We start from the raw sequence: 12,137 nt of genomic DNA, 5'->3' as shown, positions 1-12,137 counted from the left end.
GAAGGGAGCAAAGCAGAATAGTGCGACTTATAGGCTGGTTATTCTGACTTTGGTGGTTGGTAATATTTTAGAGTCCATTATAAAGGATAAGGTTACAGAGTACTTAGGAGATCATGATAAAATAGGTCAAAGTCAGCTTGGCTTTGTGAAGGAGAGATCCTGCTTGACAAATTTGATGGAATTCTTTGAAGAAGTAAATAGCAGGACAGACAAAGAAGAGTCAGTAGATGTTGTTTACTTAGATTTTCAGAAAGCCTTTGATAATGTGCCACACGTGAGGCTGCCAAGGAAGGTGAGAGCCCACAGTATCAAAGGGTAGATACTAGCACGGATATCAAGTTGGCTGGATGGCAGAAGACAGAGTGGCAATAAAGGGGGCTTTTTCTGGTGGACTGCCAGTGACTAGCGGAGTTCTGCAGTGGCCATTACTCTTCACATTGTATATTAATGATTTGGATGAGGGGATTGAAGGCTTTGTGGCCAAGTTTGCAGCTGATACGAAAATAGGTGGAAGGGCAGATAGTGTTGAGAAAGCAGGGACTCCGCAGAAGGGCTTGGACATATTGGGAGAGTGGGCAGAGTTGAGGCAGATGGAATATAGCGTAGCAAAGTGTGGAGTCATGCATTTTGGTAGTAGGAATAAAGACTTGGGAGTGCTGGTGCAGGATTCCCAAAAAGTTAACCTGCAAGTCGAATTGGTAATAAAGAAAGCAAACTCAATGCTAGCATTTATTTCAAGAGGGCTTTTATACAATATCAGGGATATAACCCTGAGGCTCCAGAAGGTGTTGGTAATGATGGATTTGGGGATATTGTGAGCAATTTTGGGCACCATATTTAAGGTGGGATGTGCTGGGTCTGGAGAGTTTACAAAAATGATCCCAGGAATGAGTAGGTTAACCTATGATCACCATTTGTCAGCACTGGGCTTGTACTCGCTGGAGTTTAGAAGAATGAGGGGGGACCTCATTGAAATATACAGAATAGTGAAAGGTTTGGATAGAGTGGGTGTGGAGAGGATGTTTCCACTAGTGGGAGAGTCTAGGACTAGAGGTCATAGCCTCAGAATTAAAGGACGTTCTTTTAGGAAGATGAGGAGGCATTTCTTTATTCAGAGTGTGGTGAATCAGTGGAATTATTTGCCATAGAAGGCTGCAGAGGCCAAGTTAGTGGTATAGTTTTAAGTCAAAGATAGATTCTCAATTAGTACAGGTGTCAGAGGTTATGGGGAGAAGGCAGGAGAATTGAGTTAGGAGGCAGAGATAGATCAGTCATGATAGATTGGTGGAGTAGACTTGATGGGCCGAATGACCTAGTTCTACTGCTATCACTTACAAAAATCAATGATAGTTTGCTTCTGAATAATAAATCAGAAATTGATAATATTGAACAAAGACCAATGTGCAGAAACAGCATTCAAACTGAGGCCTTCTTGAAATTATTATCCCCATTAAGTGATGGTGTAGAGTAATATTACGCAAACACAAAATATTTTCCCAAACCACCCCAGAATAATCCGACTAAATTTGAAAGATATGAAGTGGAAATTAAGCTTTGTTTCAAAGATGAGTACAATAACCTGTATTCCAAAACACTATTTACCTATGAACCTTTTTCTCAATGCCAGTCAAATTGGATTGATATGTTAATCACCCTTTATAAATTGTCCCAATTGTCTAGGTGAGTGTAGAATGTAGGGGGAGTTGATGGGGATGTGGAGAGAAGAAAATGGGATTGATGAAGGAATGGTTAAATGGATAGTTGGTCAGTGCAGATTTGGTGAATCAAAGGGCCCATTTCCCTGCTGTCTCTACAACTCTGAAGGTTAAACCACTGCAACTCCTACCTGTAATCAATATTGACTTTTGCAACAGGTTAACCCCAATCTAAGTCAATGAATATCTCTCAGATATTCCCAAATGTGCTTTCTATTTAGAAAACTTAAACTCACTTGGGAAAAGACGGTCAGGGAGATTAATTGGTTTAGGGAGCTGCAGGCACTTGATTAACACTCATTAAACCTGATTCATGAACATTCATTAAACCCATCTCTTCTCAAAACATTGCAGCACAAACAAGAAATACTATCATTCAAAACTGTCACTAAAACAAGGAAAGACGATCACAAATTTGGACAAGGAGGTTTGTTTTAGACAGTTAAATAAAAGCTTTCAGTAGCAAATTCCAGAACTTCGAGTGAAAATCAAAATAGACTGTTGGAATGTGACAAGTGTTTTGTACCCAAAGCATTAACTGTTTCTCTTCCCACAGGTGTAGCCTGACCTACAGAATGTTTCCAGTATGTTCTAATTTTATTCAAGAGTTTTGAGCCTGAAGGGGCAAAAATTAAAAATATTTTGGAAGATTGCATGCATGTTGAAAGCTGTAAGGACTGATATTTATTGAAGTAAGACCATTGAAGGATTTGAAATCAAGGATAAATATTTTTAAATGTATCCTTAACCAATAGGTCGCATGGCTCCTAAAACCCAAGGGTGATCATAGAGGTGGTCAGCGAGGGATCAGTTGGAATAAAATCTGGAGATGAAGGATCAAACGGCTGATGCCATACCCCAGACAAGGGAATGATAGTTGTAGCTGCTGGAAATTAATCATTCCATCTTATGACATTATTATAGGAGTTCCTCACCAAAGTGCCCACAACCATTGCTTGATAATTTAATCAATTTGATCAAATTGCTTGATAATTAAACTTCTCTCCAAACTTTGCTCACCGAAGACAGCACAATGTTAAATCTCATTTTAACTCAATGAATGCAACAGGGCTTGCAACAAGACCCGATAGAATTCCTGGGTTGGACACTGGGGAAATCAAAGCACATTTTCATAACCATTAGTGGCAATGTCATCACCAAAAGTCACACCTTAAAAGCCATGGTTGGGATGCAGGAAGCTCGGTGAAAAATCTGAAATTTGAAATAGGGAAGAGACTATGTATTCTAATCCTACATTCATCCTGATTTCTTGACAACTCTGCACCTAAGTCAGGAATGTGTGGAACACTCCTCACCTGCCTGTACAACTACAGATGAAACCAGACAAATTCTGGTTCTATCCGAATCAAATTGACACACTTGGATGGCATCACTTCCAATCCATTAAAATACAATGCCTTCACCATTAATCAGTACAGACTACCAACAAAATACACCATCATAACTCGCCATTATCATCCTTGACAGAACAACCCAAGTCCATACCTTGATGATCTGAAGAGATGGCACACCCAAATTCACAAATCACACCATGTCAGAACATATAATCATTCATACATCCTCACTGGGGTCAAAAGCCATGAACCCATGATCAATCAGCACTCTCCAAGTGTCTTCCCAGAATACAGCATCTTACCACCACCATCTCGAAGGCAATTCCTACCAATGAAATAACAATAAAGTACACTAAAGATTAATTCTCCTTTTGGTTCAATATTGGAATGGGAGACAGCCTTTCAACCAGTTCTGTGCCATGCCAGTAACTTCAGAAAGGGGAAATCAGGTGCTTCAAATTTTGGGGGGTTAACATCCACCCAAACCATCCCAGGTACTTTCCCCCGCAACTGGAGGAGATGCAACACCTGCCCCTTTACCTCCCCCCTCGACTCCATCCAAGGACACCAACAGTCTTTTCAGGCGAGGCAGAGGTTCACTTGCACCTCCTCAAACCTCATCTACTGTATCCGCTGTTCCAGGTGTCAACTCCTGTATATCTGCGAGAACAAGCACAGGCTCGGCGGTCGTTTTGCTGAACACCTCTGCTCAGTTCGCCTTAACCTACCTGATCTCCCAGTTGCTCAGCACTCCCTCTCCCATTCCCAATCTGACCTTTCTGTCCTGGGCCTTCTCCATTGTCAGAGTGAGGCCCAGCACAAATTGGAGGAACAGCACTTCATATTTTGCTTGGGTAGCTTACACCCCAGCAGTATGAACATTGACATCTTTAACTTCAAGTAGCCCTTGCTTTCCCTCTCTCCATCCCTTCCCCCTTCTCCCACCAGTCTTATTGTCTCCAACTACATTCTATCTCTGTCCCGCCCACTCCCCTGACATCAGTATGAAGAAGGGTCTCGACGCGAAACGTCACCCATTCCTTCTCTCCAGAGATGTTGCCTGCCCCACTTACTCTACCCTCTACTCCTACAATCCTGTTTCACCATTAAAATCAATATTGATTTTCCAGATCAATTTCATTTACCTGCGTGACCCCAGAAGTATTTAGAAATCTAGCGATCACTACATTTAATGCACGAGGGGATTTCTCTTCATCTCATTCTTAAGTGACCTACCTATATACCAAGACCATGGACCTTGGTTCTCTTTCCTTCACTTCAGAGATGCTGCCTGAGTTACTCCAGCATTTTGTGTTGCCCTTGGTTCTAGATTCTTCAGCAAGATAAATCAGCTTTGTTACATCCCTTCTGAGAATTTGATAAAATTAAATCTTTCCTTTTTCTAAATTCCAGAGATTAGAGGCATGGTGTAATCAATCTCACTTCATACAGTTAAGTCTACCCTCCCAGAGACCAATCTGGTAAATCTTTGTTGCAGTACATCTTTGCCAAATAGATGCTGGTCTACAAAAAAGGACGGTGCTGGAATAATTCAGTGGGTCAGTCAGCTTCTTTGGAAAGACAGAAATACATGTCTCTAGCTTTACAATTTGCAACGCATCTTCGTTTTGTCTCATACCTTCTGTTTTTTCATCTCTGCCTTTGTCCAACCACCTGCCTATCTAATCAACCCTCATCTGTATCCACTGCCTGTACTGGCTTTGTCCTGCCTCTTCTACCTCCCCCCTCCCCCAAACTGCCTAAAGTGTTCCAAACCAAAACCTATCCATGTTCTCCAGAGATGCGGTCTGACCCGCTGAGTTACTCCTGCACTTTGCGTCTTTTTTTACCAAGTATATCCTTTAATAGATAAGAGACTAAAACTGTACACAATGATCAAGGTTCCTGCTCACCAAGGACCTACACATCTTTACTCCAGAGTTCAAATCCTCTCATACATCAATATATCAGCTGTCTTCCTAATTGCTAGCTGAACCTAACCTCCGCCACCAGTGACAAGTCATTTAAACATCAAGATTTCCCTGTCATCATTTTAAAAACTCCCATTTTCAGTTTTGTGCACCAAAAATTTCCATGTCATTGCCCAGTAACTATGTTTAACATAATCCTCCCAAACCTTGTTACATACCCCTTCCTCTTTATAATTTCACTTACTCTAGTTATGAGCAGAGATTAGACATTTGATTTCCTTCAGCCAAATCACTGATGCACATCATGAATAACTGGGCGCTACGCTAATCCCTGCAGCACCCAATTCATCACAGCCTGTGAAAGGTTCATTTATCCCAACTCTTTCGTCCTGTAGGATATCAGTGTCAGGCACGTCACACCTGACGCCTGTGGAGTGAGGCACCACTGCAAGTGATCTCAGGTATCCACCAACTCAGCTGTGTTGTCTAATTGTGTTTCACACTACTTCCTTGGTTATTTTTATGCAGCCTTTACCCTTTCACTGCTTTGTAGACTTAGTGCAATCCGTGTATATTCTACCTTCGGTGAATGTACATTCTTGTGATGATCACAAGGTTTTCGTTGTACCTGTATCTCGGTGCAATTACACATTTGACAATAAACATAACTTGGCCTGTATTTTTTTTTTTAAAGGGGGGCTGGCAGACAAGACTTTGTTGAAAGAGCCCAGCCACCTGGCTTTGCGTGGAACCATTACTCAGCAGGAAGAGCGGGCGAGCCACCCAGCTGATGGCCGGCACTGCCGCCAGTCCCCTGAACCACAGCCACAAGCCCTGGGCAAAAGGTCAGCCCTAAAGCGGGCAGGTGGCGGCCACCAACACTAGATAGGCAGCAACGCTGTGGGATCCGGGGCCGTGGGGCGCGTCCCTGTCCCTGACCCCGAGCCCGCAGCGAGCGCCGCGCTTTAGCCGTTACATAAACATGGGTGTGGACGGTGGGTCAAGGGGCGGCGAGTCAACACCTTACCTCAGTGACCGAGCGAGCGAGCGAGCGTTAGGTTAACCCGCCGCAGCCGCCTCCAGCGTCCGACAGGCACATGTGGGCACGGCCGGCGGAAAACAAACTCAAGTGTAATTCAGCGCCAGGGACGTGGCGGAGTGGGCAGATCCAGATCCAGCCGCCGCCGTCCGCCGTCTGTCCCCAGTCCCGGTTCCCCGTCCACTCCGGCCGCAGCCTCACCTGCCACTGCGCATCGACTCGAGCGCCGACTCTACGTCCGTCCGTGGGAGGGAGGGAGCTGCTAGTGGGCGGGACCAACGACAACAGCCCTAACGATTGGTCGGTCGGCCGCGTGCGTCGGAGGCATCTCCGCGGTGGATTGGTCCAAACCAGTGTCCGTCAACTCTGGCGTCCATTCGCGCAACGCCGGTGACGTCAACGCGCTGGAAGTTTGTCCAGCTGCCGGCGCTGCCGCCATGGCGCATGCGCCTGCAGCCTCTCCTGGTTCCCAGCCGGAGGATGTGGGCAGGTGAGGCACTAAGAAGTGAGGTCCTGGTATAAAAGTTTAACATTCACTTTTTCCTTCAACATTCGAGTGTAATGTTAATTAAAACATTCAGCCAGTGCTTTCCCCTAACTGACCATTTAAATAATTGGAGCACTTTCCAAAGTTACATCCCAAGAGAAAAGGGTAGATTGTTGGTGTCCTTGATCTGTGATGGCTCATTATTATTGCCAACGTGCCTCTCCTTGGCAGTTGTTTTAATTTACTACAATAATCTTTGCCCCACATTCCGTGATGGAGCAGTCAAAAGCTGGAAAACCACAATATTAGTGTACGCTTAAATTGGGCAATCTTGGAATTGTCCTCTGAGAGAAAAACTGTATTTAGGGGTTTTAACATAGTAAAATATGGGAACAGACCCTTTGGCTCACCATGTTTGTACCAAACAGGGTGGCAAGTTAAACTAATCTTCTCTGCCTGCACATGATCCATATCCTTCCATTCCATATCCATGTTCCTATCAATAGGCCTCTTAAATGCCACTATATCTGCTTCCACCACCACTCCTGGCAGTGCCTTTTACAGGACCATAGAATGTCAAAAGAAGTAAAAAAAACATCTGGGATCCAAGTGGATATGAAAAGCTGAATCCAAAATTAGCTCAGTAGAAAGAGAAAAGTAAAATGTTCAACAATACTGGTAGTAACTAAACATTGAGATGGAGATCCAGACGATTATATAGAAGATTAAGATATCAAGGATTCATGATGACTTGATCGTATAAATTAAGAACTGGCTTATTAAGAACTGGCTTATTCATAAAAGACAAGAGAGTTTTGAGGGAAGATAGATATTCCAGCTTGAGGTCTGTGATTGGTGGAGTTCTGCAAGGATCTGTCAACTTTACTGTTTGGTTTAATCTGGACGTGAATGTAGATGGGTTGGTGATTAAATATGCTGAAGACACCAAAATTGAGAAGTTGCAAACAGTGAGGAAGGCTGTCAGAAGATGCAGCAGGATGTAGATTAGTTACACAGCACGGCGACACAGCAGTAGAGTTGGGCGCGACGTCCGGAGCCTGAGATCCCTTGTTGGGGATCCCCGGAGAAGAGCTCCAACTGCCGGCCCGCGGCCTATAAGATCCTGAAGCCGCGGTCTGCGGGCGCGGCGTGGACTTACCATCTGGAGCCTGGGTTCCCTCACCGAGGATAGCCAGAGAAGAGTGCCGGCCTGCGGCATACAACATCCTGAAGCCGCGGTCTCCGGTAGGAAAGCGCCAATTCGGGACCTCCAAGCCGCGGAGTGTGTTGGACTGTCCTGACGAGAGCGCCTGTACATCTGGCCTCCCGTAGCAGCGACTGCGGAGGTTTATGTCCCCGACCACGGTTGAACAATGGAGGAGGACTAACTGTACTTTGTGCCTTCCACCACAGTGAAGAATGCTGTGGTGGATGTTTGTGTTAAATCTTATTGTGTATTGTGTGTTTTTTTTTTTTATTGTACCGCTGCTGGCAAATTCATTTCACTGTGCTTATATGTGTATGTGATGAATACAACTGATTGATTGATTGAGGTTGAATGTAGGGGGAAAATATGCAGTTGATGGCAAGAACCTTAACTGCATTGATATGCAGGAGGATCTTGGAGTCCAAGATCTTTGCTCACTGGAGGTGGCAGCAGGAGTAGATGTGGTAAAGAAGGTGTATGATATGCTTGTCTTCATTGCTAGGGGCATTGGATATAGGTGTCAGGATGTCATGTTCAACTCTATAGGAGTTGCACTTGGAGTATTGTGTGCAGTTCTGGTCGCCCCATTACAGGAAAAATGTTGTGGCTTTGGAGAGGGTGCAGAGGATATTTACCAGAATTCTGCCTGGATTAGAGGGTTTCAGCTGCAGGGAGAGGTTGGGTGAACTTGGAATATTTTGTCCAGAATGTCAGAGGTTGAGGGGAGGGGAGAATGTATAGAAGTATATAAGATTGGATCGGAATAGTCAGTAGACAGTCATAACCTTTTTCCCACGGTGGAAATGTTCAACACTAGAGGGCATACCATCAGTGGTGATAGTACAACACATTGGAATCCAACCAGGACATTTTGCTGCTTTCCAGGCTGTGCCCTACCCAGTCACCATTAACCAGAAACCTAATTGGATAAGTACCGTGGCTACAACAGCAGGTCAGACGCAAAGTTTCTTGTGGGGAATGACACATCTCCTGACTCTCCAAAGATTTTCCTCCATCTTCAAGCCATAACCCAGGAATGTAGTGGAACATGCTCAAGTTGCCTGGTTAAGCTCAGCTCTAATAGCTCAAGATCAAGTTCTGGGACAAAGCTGCTCTGTTATTTGTCCTTTTATCCACCACACAGTACAACACTGCCTATCACAGTGACTGCAACATGTCACATCTACAAAATAATTCCTTTCCTTGGCAACTTAGACGTTACTTCTGTCAACAAAACCAAGAGCTATCGGGGCCCCAACTGTAGTTCCCACTCCAAGTCGTATACCATCTTGAAGTACATCAATGGTCCTTCATAAGCGGAAGCACTGCAGAATGACTTGCATCGCAACCTTTGCAGCAGTTCAAGGAGCCAGCTAACATCTTTTCAAAGGTAATTAGAGGTAGTGACAGTGAAATGTCAAGCCCAAAAATAACTAGTGGACAGCCTCAGATGTAGAATAGCTTTTCTAAGGTGAGAGGGGACAATTTTAGTAGCAACTTTTGACAGAGGATAGGGCATTGGTTGACAGAATGAGCTGCCAGAGGAAGTGATGGAGGTGGGTACACTTATAGCATTTCAAGGACAGTTAGGCTGGTAAAATTGACGAACGCAGTGGGTCAGGTAACATGTGTGGAGGAAACTGGGCAGACGATACTTTGAATCAATACCCTTCTCTCCATAAATGATGCCTGACCCGCTGAGTTCCCCCAGCAGTTTGTTGTTTTTTACCCAATCATTTGTATCTCCACTTGGACAAGTACATGGAAGGGTTTGGAGGGGTATGGCCCAGCTGCAGGCTAGTGGGACTAAATACACTTGTCGGCATGGATAAGTTGGTCCAAGGTCCTGTTGCCATGCTGTACAGCTCAAGGACTCGAGGCCTCCACTTCCCCTCTCTTACCCTTAAAACCTAATCTGTTCCAATATCTCCTTATATGCCCTTGATACATGGAAATAATTCACCCTTGTCGTTCCGTAATACATTTTACCCTTTCTTTTGCGTGGCCATTTGGCATCACATGAGCAAACGTATGACGCCCAGCATTTAAAGCCAGATTTGGGGTGGCAACGTGCATTGTTGTGATGCATCGTTGATGATGATTGCTTGACATTGCATAACATCAGTCTCATTGTCAATAACCAGCACCATCATGAGCCAATGTAACCATCTACCCGTGATATTTTATAGTGTTACATTGCTGAATTACTCATCACCATTAACCAGCAACTGGATAAATATTGTGGATGAAACATTGGTTGACTGCTTTACACAGTATGTTCATGATGACCTGAGTCACATAATGGAGACATTATTATCTTCTGTTTGTCCATATCTGCTACGATATGTGTGGGAATGATCCAAACAATATATGTGGGAGGTCACAACCAGGGACACGCTATATCACCTTTCGCAACCAGCTCGAGAGTCAACAGTGTTTAATTATTATGTGCAGCAGGACCAGGACAATGGAATTCTCTCTTATTGCAGCTTTACAGGCACATAGAAGTATCAACAAATTATATACAATAATGGAATCAATTATCAGTTATGCTAGGTAACCAGACCACAATAGTGCATTCCAAACTATGTGGTGTAACCTGATACGAAATCCATAGTCGTTCTGTGCTGAGGTAGAGTTGTAGTTAGGGTTGTGCAGGGTGGCTCAAGAGCTGGATGGTTCATGGGAAGAAGCAGTTCTTGATTCTGGAGGTAACTATTCTCAGGCTCCTTCCCAATGGCAGCAGCGAGATGAGAGCAGGGCCAGGGTCATGTGGGTCTTTGATACCAGCTGTATTCTTGAGGCAGTACTTCATATATATATGATGGGTATGCCAATACCATCCACCACTATCCAGTGTCCACTAGTCAGTACCCACTACGTTCCTTCATTCTAAGTTTTGGGGCAGCACAGTGGTGCAGTTGCTGCCTTACAGTGCCAGAAACCTAAGTTTTATCCTGACTACAGATGTTGTCTGTATGGGGTTTATATGTTCTTCCTGTTTCCAAAGACGTGCAGGTTTGTAGGTAAAATAGCTTCTGTAAAAATTATTCCTACTGTGCGAGATAGAACTAGCATATGAGTGATTGTTGGTTGGTGAGCCGAAGGGCCTGCTTCCAAGCTGTATCTCTAAACTAAACAAAAGTTACTGAGCCAGGATGTGAAGCAACAATCAGTATGCTCTCAATTGTACACCTGTAGAAGTTCAGTAAAGTATTCGGCAACATTCTGAATCTTCTTAAAGCTCTGAACAAGTAACAACGTTAATGAGCTTTCTTTGTGATTGCATCAATGTGCTGAACCCAGGACAGATCTTCAGAGGTATGCACACCCGGGTACTTGAAAGTGTTGACCCACTCCACCGCAGTCCCACTCATGAAGACTAGCTCATGAATCCTTGGCTTTCTGTTCATTAAGTTAATAATCAACTTCTTCGTCTTACCAACGATGAGAGCAAAATAGTTGTTCTAGCACCGCTCAACCAGCCAGTAGTTAACACGTAGTTATACAATGTGTCATCAATACATCGATCCACATTCCTCAGTAAATGCAATTGTGTTTTGACCATGTATTAATGACGCCGCGTTCCTTTGAATAAAATTAATTTCTTAAAACTCACTGTCATTGCTCCGGACTGCGAGCACGGGCTTTTTCTGGTGTGCAGGTAGTCACGTTATTTTATTATTCCATGTTATTTTATTCTTTCGCTCTCTCGTGGTGCAGTGTTAATGTAGTAGGAGTGAGTGATGACAAAGCAAAACAGTTAATGTTTAAGAAAAAAGATTTTTAAGCACAAAAATAGTGAAGCTCATATCAGATGCCAAAAAATCTGGAAAAAAAGCAATCGAAAATGTAGTGTATATGTCACTGAAAAAGGACGAAGCAAAAACAGGTCGAGTTTTTAGAACTGTATATAATATATGTACACAAAGGTAGGCCATACACAGATATGTCTTCTGATATTGAACTGCAAGAAAGAAACAGCATCGACTTGGGGAACGTTCTACACTCTCGTAAGTCATGTGCAGATGTTTCTCACCACATAGGGAACCAGATGCGAAAGACGGTGGTGGAAAATATAATTTCAAAACAATCTAAAATGTGTATTATGATTGATGAATCTACTACTATTAATGGGAAAACTGTTCTAGTAGTCTGCTTGAGAGCAGCAGTTGGTGAATCTTCCCAACCTATATCATTCTATTTTGACTAAGAACATATGAAACTTGGTGTAAATGCAAAATCTATATATGATGGGCTTTTAAGTTGCTTACAAAGATGTAGTTTTTCAATACAGTACCTAAAAGAAAATGTGATATCACTTGTAACTGATGGTGCTTCAGTAATGTCAGGACGAAATGCAGGGGTTGCAAAATTATTTCTCGATGATTTCCCTAATGCAA

At 43.6% G+C, this 12,137-nt stretch overlaps 1 protein-coding gene across 6 annotated transcripts in view; it reads right to left on the bottom strand.

Moving 5' to 3' along the window:
• Nucleotides 1-6,251, bottom strand: part of numb (NUMB endocytic adaptor protein) — a 114,057-nt gene extending 107,806 nt beyond the window's left edge. For 4 of the 6 annotated variants that reach the window (XM_055640903.1, XM_055640907.1, XM_055640906.1 and 1 more), the window contains exon 1: nucleotides 6,029-6,250. The gene's annotated coding sequence lies outside the window, so the exon portion shown is untranslated. Of the gene's footprint in view, nucleotides 1-6,028 lie in introns of all 6 variants that reach the window. The other 2 variants (XM_055640905.1, XM_055640908.1) reach the window with 2 other exon arrangements.
• Nucleotides 6,252-12,137: the final 5,886 nt, after the last annotated feature.

Source organism: Leucoraja erinacea, chromosome 9, assembly GCF_028641065.1.
Source record: "Leucoraja erinacea ecotype New England chromosome 9, Leri_hhj_1, whole genome shotgun sequence".
Lineage (NCBI taxonomy): Eukaryota > Metazoa > Chordata > Chondrichthyes > Rajiformes > Rajidae > Leucoraja > Leucoraja erinaceus.
This window is presented reverse-complemented; position numbering and strand designations above follow the sequence as displayed.